Source organism: Capsicum annuum, chromosome 6 (assembly GCF_002878395.1).
Source record: "Capsicum annuum cultivar UCD-10X-F1 chromosome 6, UCD10Xv1.1, whole genome shotgun sequence".
Lineage (NCBI taxonomy): Eukaryota > Viridiplantae > Streptophyta > Magnoliopsida > Solanales > Solanaceae > Capsicum > Capsicum annuum.
The window spans coordinates 167,744,592-167,756,189 of NC_061116.1; the positions used below are offsets into that span (position 1 = coordinate 167,744,592).

The 11,598-nt window shown below is 32.7% G+C and overlaps 1 non-coding gene across 1 annotated transcript; it reads left to right on the top strand.

The window, feature by feature from the left end:
* Positions 1 to 229: 229 nt before the first annotated feature.
* LOC124899764 lies at positions 230 to 336 on the top strand. Its single transcript, XR_007057328.1, has one exon. It is a non-coding gene; the product is annotated as a small nucleolar RNA R71 (small nucleolar RNA).
* Positions 337 to 11,598: the final 11,262 nt, after the last annotated feature.

Consider the following 11,598-nt stretch of genomic DNA (forward strand, 5'->3'; position numbering starts at 1 on the left):
TGCCTATAATGCAGTGAACTGATCTACCTCTAATACCCTTGCAACCCTTTTAGAAACACTCCTTGAGTCTGCATGCCAGTCAGGATTCCCTTGTGAGATTTGATTCAAGAGTGTATATAACTCTTCATAAGTTTTCTCCAAAGCTTGGCCTCTTGCTGCTGAATCTAAGAGAATCTTTGTATTCAAATCAAGGCCTTCTATAAATGTGTGCACCAAGACATGATTCGCTTGATGGTGATGAGGACAATTTCTGAGCATGCCTTTAAATCTCTCCCAAGCTTGGTAGATATTTTCTTCATCTTTTTGTCTGAAACTTAAGATCTCACTCCTCAATCATACAGTTTTCTCGAATGGAAAGAATCGAATAACGAACTTTCAAGCACAATATTCCCAAGAAGTGATGGAGTGTGGTGGTTCAGCATGTAACCACCTCTTTGCTTCCCATTTAGAGAAAAAGAGAAGAGTGTCAATCTGACATAATCAACATTCACATCTTCAGGAATGTATGTATCACTTATTTTCTAGAAGGTATGTATATGCTGTTGCGGATCCTCGTGTGAAAGTCCATGAAATTGCCTAGTAGAATTCAACAACTGCACCATATTTTGTTTCAATTCCCACCGACCTCCTGGCTCAGGCTTCCGAATGCTATTAGTCATATGGTTCGTACGTGGGATTACCGCCTCATGAACAGGTTTTGCGGCTAGTTGAATAGGAACAAATGGAATAACAGGAGCTGGAACATTTCCAATATTTGGTCAATAACATAAGGATCTCGTATTTCAGCCATCTGATCCTGTTGAATGAAATGTTGAGCTCTTAGCCTCTGATGAAAAATCAATTCCATTTTTGTAAAAGTCTCTACCAACTCTTTATCTCTAGCCAGTCCAGTATTCAGTTAAACCTGCTAAAATTCAGCAGCTAAGATCAAGTTGTTACACTTAAACTTATTATCAAAAACCAAAAATTAAGAAATTCACTAATTACACTTATCCGCGGCAACGACACCAAAAAATTGTTACGTCCCTATGCACACGCAACTGTATGTGATCGTACAAGCAGTATAAAGTTATCTTCTTGAAATTAAACCAATCAAGGCTTCTAGGTATATCCCTATCATAGATGCTAATTCAGACCACTTATTTTATAAAAGGATAAGAACCTTTCTCCTTAATTTCTTTATTCTATCCTATGATTCTCCTCCCGAATGGACATAGAAATATAGATTTATTCTAATGCTGGACACTCATCAAAATAGTAAGCTCAAGAAATTAAGAACAACCCAGATGATAATTCAAAAAAAATCTATGAATAAGAATATAAAAGAGTAATCATGTTCTTGGCCTCAACCCCAGAATAAGGGTGTTTAGCCACTCATGTTTGAATTCAACATCCAAAATAAGTAATTAATTTTACCCAAAATAATTCTTGAAGTAAAGAAGTTAAAAAGAAGTATTAAGAACCCTAAAAGAAAGAATTTTGTGTTTTTTCGCCGCTGCTATGCTTGCCCAACCAACTGTCATTGTGCTCACATGTTCCTTTTATACTAAGGAAAAATTTCACCAAATCTGTACTCTTGACGCGACACATCACAAATTGAGTTATATCACCCAATGCGTCGTGTCCTTATCGTGTTGTTCCACTGGAATTCAACTTCCAAAATTAGGCTAAGTCCATTTTATCACCATACGACGTGACGCACTGACATCACGTCGTTTAACTGAAAGTTGCTCCTCAATATTCAACTAAGTGTCAAAAATTGATGCATCGACGCGACGCGTTGATATCACGTCGATGCACTGGAAGTTACTCATGGAATTTTTGCTAACTCAAAAAAATCACGCATCAACGCAACGCATTGACATCGCGTCGGTGCACTGGAAATTAGTCTTCAAATTTTTACTAAGGCACATAATGTTACCAATTGACGCGACACGTTGAGATTGCATCATGTCACTGGTATTCTTCTCTATATTCTTTCTTCTCGGGTATCTCCATATGTTTTTGCCTTCAATTTGCATGTCCTTTGCCTCATCATGATATGCATCCCATTTTTTTCCAAATCTATGAGAAATCAACCCTATTTTTCTAATCACATCGGTTAGCTATGAAACATATTTAACAAGCAATTCAACATGTTTAACATACTTTTTATTCTCGAAATAAGTCCAAACATGGGTAAATAGCGGTGTTTGGATATATAAATATGCCCAAGATCAATAACTTAACATTTTAACTCAATTTCTACAAGATCTGCCCATGAAAATTTAGGTTTTTTTATTGTTGTATTCATCTCATTGTGGTGCATGAGATGACATTGTTCATGGTTAGAGAAAGTGGCCGGAGCTTCGGCACTCAACAGTACACCATCGATAGTCCCACTGTCCAAATTGACTACAATTCCTTGGGAGATATATAATGTGATACCCTTATCATGGAATGAAGGCCAATCCATGATCTAATCAAGAAAGGTTGAAGCTAAACTAGGGTCATCACTCAAAGTTATTAATCAAAATTTGAAGGATTTGTTAAGATAGAAACAAGAGTGTTATTACTTTCATGAATGAATTAAGAAACCTTACAACTGAACTTTATAGTGCTGACAATCAATTGGGTTAATCCCAAGTTACTGCTAATCCTAACAACTCCAGCTACCAACTACCAACTTGACTCAGTTATTGTAGCTACAGTGTTAACTATCTTGCTATAGTACTATTAGATTATTGAATTAACAACTGACAAGAATTAATAACTAATAATAAGCATTTTAACTACTATTGTCCACCTCATCTCTGGCTCATCTTCCATCTCACTCTCAACTCCAAGACTATATCAATACCCCATTTAGAGAGCATCCTTGACCTATAGGATGGAAACCTTTGCTATAGTTCAGTAGTGTATTACCAAGTTGTAAGATAAGGATCAATCTCAGTTCATTTAGCCAAAAACCAAGCAATAACCTTATTACCACTCCTTACAAATCTTTTAGAACAACTTCAGGCAAAGGGCAACATGAACTAGAAAGGTGGATTATAAGAGGATGATTAATACTAGTAGGCACAACATTACACCTCTTTAGTTGAGAGAAATGGAATGTAGGATATATGAGAACATCAATAGGCAATAAAAACCTATAAGCAACAACTCCCACTTTAGCTTCTACTATATAGGGACCATAGTATTTTGCAGCAAGTTTGTTGAATGATATGAGTACCACAATTACATATCTATTGGTTGGAGCTTAAGATACACCTAATCACTAACCTCAAAAGACCTATCTGATCTATATTTATCTATGTGAAACTTTCGCAAATATATAATAGTTTTCATAGCCTCTAATGATCTATCCACCATTTCAATAACACTCTCACCAACAAAATAAGGCAAGTGAACATGAGTCTTCTAACAATATAATATCTCATATGGAGTGCATTTAATAGTAGTATGGTAGGTGGTATTATACCTCTACACACCAAGGGGAAAATAAGTATCCCAATCCTTAGGACTATCATAACAAAAACATCTTAGATAAGTTCCTAAGTTCCTATTAACCACCTTAATTTTCCCATCAGTCTGAGGATGGTATGTTGTTTATCTTTGTAACGTCATCTTTTGCAATATAAAGAGATCTTGCCAAAAGGCGCTTAAAAAAGATAGGATCTCTATCACTTGTCATGGTCACTTGCATCATATGTAACTTAAACACAGTGTCCATACATATTTAGCCACTGATTAAGCAGTATAAAGATCCTTCAAGCTTATAAATTAACTACATTTGCTGAGCGTAGCCACCACAACAAGAAAGACATCCTACCATGTGATTTATGCAACCCTTCAATGAAATCTAAGAAAATATCATTCCATACACCCTCAGGTATGGGAAGAGGTTTAAAGTAGTCAGATGAAGCCAAGGAATCATATTTATGTCTCTAACAGAAATCACATTCATTGAAACATCGTCTCACATCTTGGCTAAGATAACTCCAATAAAATAGTGATAGAATCTCCAAGTAGTAGTATCCATCCATGAATGACCCCTTTACAATAAACTATGCCACAAGTTAATGGTATGAGTCCTTAATTAAGGATCAACACCAACCACCAACCTACCCTTCAATCTTAGCTAATCATTGCATAAGTATAAGACTTATCTAGTTGTAATTTCAACTTGTCAATAAGAAACTGTAAAGAGGGATCTGAAAACTAAGAAGATTTGATCTTGAGATACAAATCATCATTAGGGGTCAACTAGGATATAACAAGAAGCTCTGTAGAGGGCATTATTGACAAGGCATCAACAACCTTATTTTCAAATCTTCTTGGGTACTCAATATGAAATTCAAAAGACATTAACTTGGATATACTAGCTAATTGAAAATTTGTATGGATTTGATGTTCAAGCAGAAACTTCAATGCCTTTTGATTAGTCTTAATAATGAAAAGAGCATTAAATAAGTAATTTGACCATTTTTTCATAACAAATATAAGAGCTTACAATTCTCTATCAGAAAATAAACATTTCCTTATGTTTAGGAGCCAAGGACTTACTTATATAAGCTATGGCATAGCCTTGCTATATCAACACAATACCAATTCCCTTACCACTAGAATCAATCTATACTATAAAAGAAAGAGACTATTTTGGCAAAGCCAATACTGGTGCTAAAATAAGATCTTGCTTGAGTGTCAAGAAAGCCTTAATAACAACATTAAACCAAACTAATCCTTCCTTCTTCAATAGATTATGAAATGGTCTGTAAATGAGACCAAAACCTTGTATAAACCTTCTATAGTACCCAGATAAGCCTAAAATCCCAAAAACTCTTCAAGGTAATGAGGAACATGCAAATATTGAAAAAGAACAATCTTCTTAGGAACTATTACAACTCCTTTAACACTAATATAATGACCAGGATATTCTACTCTATCAACACCAAATGCACATTTATATTTTTAGCATAAAGCTAATACTGTTTCATCAACTCAAAGACTGAACCTAGATGAATGACATGATCATGCCACGTTCTATTGATAAGCATGTTGTCAAAACACATCATTACTGATATCGTATGTAAGGGCATGAAAATAAGATTCATCAAGATATAAAAGGAAGAGAGAGCACTAGTTAAGCCAAAAGGAATTAACAAGAATTCATAATATACCTTATGTGTCGTAAAAGCTATCTTATAGAAATCTTCCTCAACCATTTTTAATTGATGATATCTAGCTCTAAGGTCTATTATAGAAAACACTGCAATACATTTTAATTGATTAAGAAAATCCTCAATCATAGGAATAGGAATTAATATTTAATAGCCATCTGATTTATGTTTCTGTAATCAACACACAATCTCCATGTACCATCCTTTTTTTACACCAAGAAAACATGAGATGTATATGGACTAGTACTATATTGAATTACACCTTTTTCTAATATCTTTTGTACTTATTTCCATATAATTTACTTCTTTAATATAGGATATATATAGGGTATTTTGTTAACAGGATTAGTTTTTTATGTCAAAGGAATTGTATGGTCAAAAGCACCACTATGAGGAGCCAGTGCAGTAGGTATCTCGAATAAGCAAGAATAATGCTTTAATAAGACAACCAAATCAGGATTCAATTCATTACCTAAAGGAAGTTGAATGTTGTAATACTGAACATCCTTTATAGTAGAATTAATATAAGATAGCATGAACATTTGAACCTCATGTCCATCTTGTTTGATAACAATCTTAGCTCTGGTATCTTTGAGCTGAGAATCTGCTCCTCTTTGAATAACTTCTTGAGTTGATAGACAAATTTAAGATACCTATTTTTAAAGTCCAATAAAATCCTACCAAGTTTATTCGTCCACTAGACTTCCGATACTATGTCCATATTCCCTAGTGGTAAGAATAAAAAGCCAAAATAGAAGGTAGTTACCTCAACAATTTAAGATTCTTGCAAATGGGAGAATTTTGTACCTTTTTTCCATCTGCAACACTAAAAGACTATTTTATAATGGGAAAAACTTTGTATCCTAAACTTGTAGCCATTTCTTGATCAATAATGTTGTGAATACTTCCTCTATCAATTTCTCATGGTATCCAGTGACTTTTACTGTTTGATAACCTATTGTTCTTGTGAAATCTTGCAAAGAAATATTTATACACCCATCATTCTCAATAAGTAATCTGTGTGCTATATCTTTCTATACCTCCATGTCATTGCCTTCTACATCTGCACTAATTTCCACTAAATATAAATGCTTAGAACTTTTGAAATTATGTCTTTGGAAATACTTTTTATCACAAATAAAACACATCCCTTTGGCTCTTTTCTCTTTTATTTCTTTAACGTACAATCTCCTACTAGGTGGTTTTTTAACAATCCCTCGGTGTGCATTACTGACCTTTTAAAAACAACATTGGTGTTAGGTTGTTTTTGATGAAAAGAAAATTATTAAGAGGATTTGATATTTGTAGGAGTAGATAAGATACCACTGTGATTCTTAAAAGGCATTCGATACTGTAAGACCTAGCTTGAGCCTTAAAAACTTATTTTTGCAATTCGGAGATCTTATAAGTATGTTGAAGTATTTTAGTTATTAAATTAGTACAACCTTATTCAATTCTTGTTTTAATCAACCCAAAAAAATAGTTGATGTTCTCATCAAACAAATTTACCCTTGATGACAATTTATCAAATTCAACCTGGTACTCCCTAACACTATTAGTTTACTGCTGATTCTTCAAGGCTTCCATAAGGTCCTTAAACCCTTCCCCAAATTTTTCATTCAATGCAATGACATACTGTGTCCATGTAGGATCTAATGCTGAATTCCTTGAATTCACATAAGATTTGTGCCTTGCTATAGCCTCTCCATCAAAGTAAATTGGAGCTACCTTGAATTATTGGTCAAAATCCACTTCATCCACACTAAAAATTAGTTGACCTTATACAACCAGGTCCTTAACTGTTGACAAGAGAATCTAGGAAATTCAAGTCAAGTGTACCCTATAAATAAGTTCATGATTACCAGATCCTAGAGAAAAATCATTGCTCCTCCTTTCTTGCTGCATCTTAACTGGGCATGCTCTACCATTTATAGATTCTAGTATGGCTTGGTCTCTGTCTACACCCCTTTGAGCAATGGATTCTTGATTTCTCCTAATATCCCTCAACTTCTTATCAATTTGTTAAATTTGTTCAGTGATATGCATCATTCCATTTATCAATTTCTACAATTGATCTTGGATTTTTGTTACTTGATCATCCTTTTCTTCAGTTGGTTGATTTGAATTTTTATTTAGAATCACCATTTAAGCTGAGGATTACTGTTCTCTGATAGCACTTGATACCCTTATCATGGAATGAAGGTCAATCAAGGATTTAATTAAGGAAGGTGAAAGCTAAACTAGGGTCATCAATTAAAGTTAAGAGCCAAATTTTGAAGAATTTGTTAAGAAAGAAAGAAGAGTGTTATTACTTTCATGAATGAATTAAGAAACTTTACAATTAATCTTTATAGTGTTGACAATCATTTGGGATAGTCCCAAGTATCTGCTAATCCCAACAACTCCAACTCCCAACTAACAACTTGAATCATTTACGATAGTTTCAATGTTAACTGTTTTGCTACAGTAATTACAGTTTTTTGAATTAACAACTAACAATAATTAACAACTAATAACTAGCATTTTCACTACTAATGTCCACCTTATATCCAACTCATCTTCCAGCTCACTCTCAACTCTAAACTTGTATTATAATGAAGAGGACTACAAACCCAAGGGTTGCGCTACCTTGATTCTAGCCAGAAAACGGTCGAACTTAATCGCAATTTTCAGGTGATTTCCTGATAAAGAGAAAGAGAAAGAGAAAGAATGAGAGAGGCAGTGAGATAGATGGTTTGACTCTTCTAAATTTATTAGAGTAGAAATATTTCTATAGTTGTTGCGAATAGTAATTTTTTAAAACTATTATTATGGGTCATAATTAAGGTCTTATGTTTACTATGCCATGTACTTTGTTATTTTACTATTCTAGGAGTGTGCATCAATCGGGGCAGTTTGATTTTATGTATTATCTGTTTGGTTTATCAATTTTTAATTTTAATTTTCGCTAAATCAATAACCAACCAATAAGATATTTTTTATCAATTTTTAATTTATCGATCTTTGATTATTAACGGTTCAATTTTTAGTTTAACCAATGAAAAAATGCTCATAAAATAAATATCAATTCAATACAATGATTTTTAATGCTGTGTAATAGTAGCAACTAACAAGATATCAATAGAAATTCTCATAAATAAAAATAATAACAACTTATATGACATATATCTTGCAGTGCTGAATTCCACAAAATAAGAAGTCCACCATCCTATCCACAAACTATGCAACCATCGTCATCGTAAACTCTCATAGTTGGTTTATCAGAGAGCAAATTGGAAAGATTTATCTTTATCGATTTATAGGTTTACAATTTACACACACACACACATACACACACACACACACACACATATATATATATATATATTTAAAAGAGCCTTAGAAATATTGTTTGAACTTTTTGTTCTTCATTAAAAGTCTCCTCTTTAGACAAAATAGTCTTTTCACTATTTTTGTATTATTTTAGTGATATTAAATATTACTATAATAAGAAAATAAAAATCTATTCTGATAAAAATAGGATATCTTTTTCTGTCATTTGAACTTCTGTAATTTTTCTAGGATTACTTTTTTCAATTCACAATGTATATTTTGTATGCACGAAATCATGGTATGGTAATCCATACAGACGGTTTCAAAAAAAATGCTAGGATTTAACATTGTACAACTCAAAATTAATTGTTTGCAGATTGAGTTCTGCTCTTGTCTTCACAACAACCAAACCTGGAACTTTAATAAGATGCTTGGCTCCATCGTTGTCTTTTTTTTATTTTGATAATTGCTTTTCTCTAAGTTCATAATTTTAAAACAAGAATTTGATCCAATTTATCCACAAGATTTCAATCAAAGTCGTAAGCTATAATTTGTATTTTTATTCTATGTTTTGTGGATGGTTAATAATCTAACTCAAACCTATAAAAATCAAATCGATAAATATATATTAAATTTGATTTAGTTTTATTTTAATAATTTATTAATCGATTATACTGGTTTTATTTTTGTTGCTCTTTCGAAATTTAGCATCAACATACTTTTTGAAGAAGAATTTTCAACTACGCACTATTGTTAAGTCACTTTGTATACTTTCACAACTGTTAAATCTCCGATGTTAGAGTTGTTAGGGATCTTTTTTTATTCTAGTATTTTTTTGGCCGAAGAGGTATCATTGATCATGATGTAGTGGGACTTAACAATCTGTAGAGGCAGGTAGTTTTCAATAGCTATGTGTTTTACGTGTTGGATAATGAATTTAATGCATGATATTTTTGCTAAGTTATTTTAAAAGTCTAGCAATATATGTTAATATTGTCATTAAGTTTTATATAATACATATTGAAGCATATATTGAAAAGTCAAAAGTAGACTGAGTTGCTGCTTGTCGCTTATAAATCACAGACGAATTAGCCTTATATTGCATTGAACTTTCATTTAATGTTTTAATTTTTTTTATTGTTTTCGGAAAAACTACTCCCTCAGATTGTTAGCATATAGAAGCATTCTGCATGATGCAAATCGAGCTTCATTAATAGCATGGACTGAAGAATTGAGGCTCAAGAATATGTTTAAAGTGGAAGTACAAGGAAGAAAGGCAAAAATAAGTAAAAAAGACTATGAACGCAAAGTGGATATTCTTGACATGCAAGCCTCATGCTTAGAAAATCCTTATTTCATTAAGGATATTTTTATAATTATTAGTGTAGGTTATAAATAATGGAGATTAACTCAACTTTAGACTTAGACTATTTTGGTATGTGGAATAAAAAGATTGCAAATTTAAGGCGATAATCGTTCCTCTTGAGGGTGTCTCGCTAGTATAGGTATTTGTTTGTTGTTCTTAGTAGCAGGTTTTGACTTTAATAGTCATTTTTGCCTATTACTCTCAATCTTTTATCTTTCTTTTATAGATTTAGTGCTGTTTGAAACTGTATATATGGTGGTATTGGTTGATCTTGAACCATTGTTCTCATTTATTTTTGATCTTTTGTTGATCTTATATTTTTTGGTGTAAGCATAAAAATAAACTTTTATACTAAATATTTTGAGATAAATGTTTAACGGACATTCCCATAGACTAGTGTGTGTGTTTATGCGTGTGAGTGTGTGTGTATATATATATATTGCTAGGACCCAATCGGAGCCTTGGTCGTGACGGGCATCCCAAACTAATGAAGTACTTGGATGACTCCTTAGCATTATATAAAAAGCATAGTCATATTTAAAGTTGTGGAAACAAGACCATATGAAATAAGGGGTTCAACAATTAAATAAAGTAACATCCATGTCTTAAGAACCAAATACAAACAATTAACCAACACTTGTCTACAAGGTTCTAACTTTAAGAATAACTCCTAAGTCTCGAAATATAAAATAAATCTAACAATGCCTTTCAGATGATGGAGGGCGCAACGCTTCTCAACAGTTGTCCAAGAGAGAATACAAACACCCTAGTGCTACACAGAATCATGAAAAAGTGTCTCCGAACCTACTTCATGAAATGATAAAGCTTTCAAGGAAGGTCAATACAACTATTACTGATATGCAACCTAGGAAAAGGGAATAAACATTTTATAAAATGAGTCATAACCTATTTAAACATCCATAATAATAAAGTAGGCGATCAGGGAGATGGGACATAAAGATATAGACATTTAAAACTTAATCCTAAGCTAAGTAGATTTTTACCTACATCCTGTAACCCACAGGCTAAATGAGTTTGGTACTCCATATTCAGTGGAGCCTCAGTCCATGTTTTCCGTAAGTACTGAGATTAGGCTAAAGTCATCCATAGACTAGAGCCACCATATTATCCTCATGTTTAGGATACCATTCGTCGTGTAATTATGGTATAATATTCCAATGTCAGTAAAACAAAGGTTTTGGGCATTTTTCATGAGGACGTACGCCTTCCTGGTAAAACTACATAATTCCCTTTAAGGCATAGTTAAACCATTTTAGACACATTAGTATCCATGAAGTTATTTATTAAGGAATTCCCATATGAGTATCGTCATACCAAGACTTACAAGCCATTCATATTATGGAGTACCATTTTCATAAGACATGTTTGACTCCCAATTCCGTCTTTGAAGTTCATAAATATAACCTCATGTGTTTTCAAAAATTCATTTATCCTTTAGTTCTTTAATCTTATACCTTATTTCAAAGATGGTGTAAGAATCATAATTCCCATAAAGAAAAACCAAGTTTTGAAGTGGGTAGAGAGTCATATTTTCATTTTGCAAAATCTTTAAAGGTTATAAATCCATGTTAAAAAGTTCACCATTTTCATAGAACATATTACATCTAAAAACCCATTAATAATGCTTAGAAACCCCATAAAACAAGAAGAGAAATCAATAATAAAGTTTTCACAGCAATCTCCTCAACCCCAGTTTGAAATAGTCATTAAAGAACACATAATTACGAAATACATTGA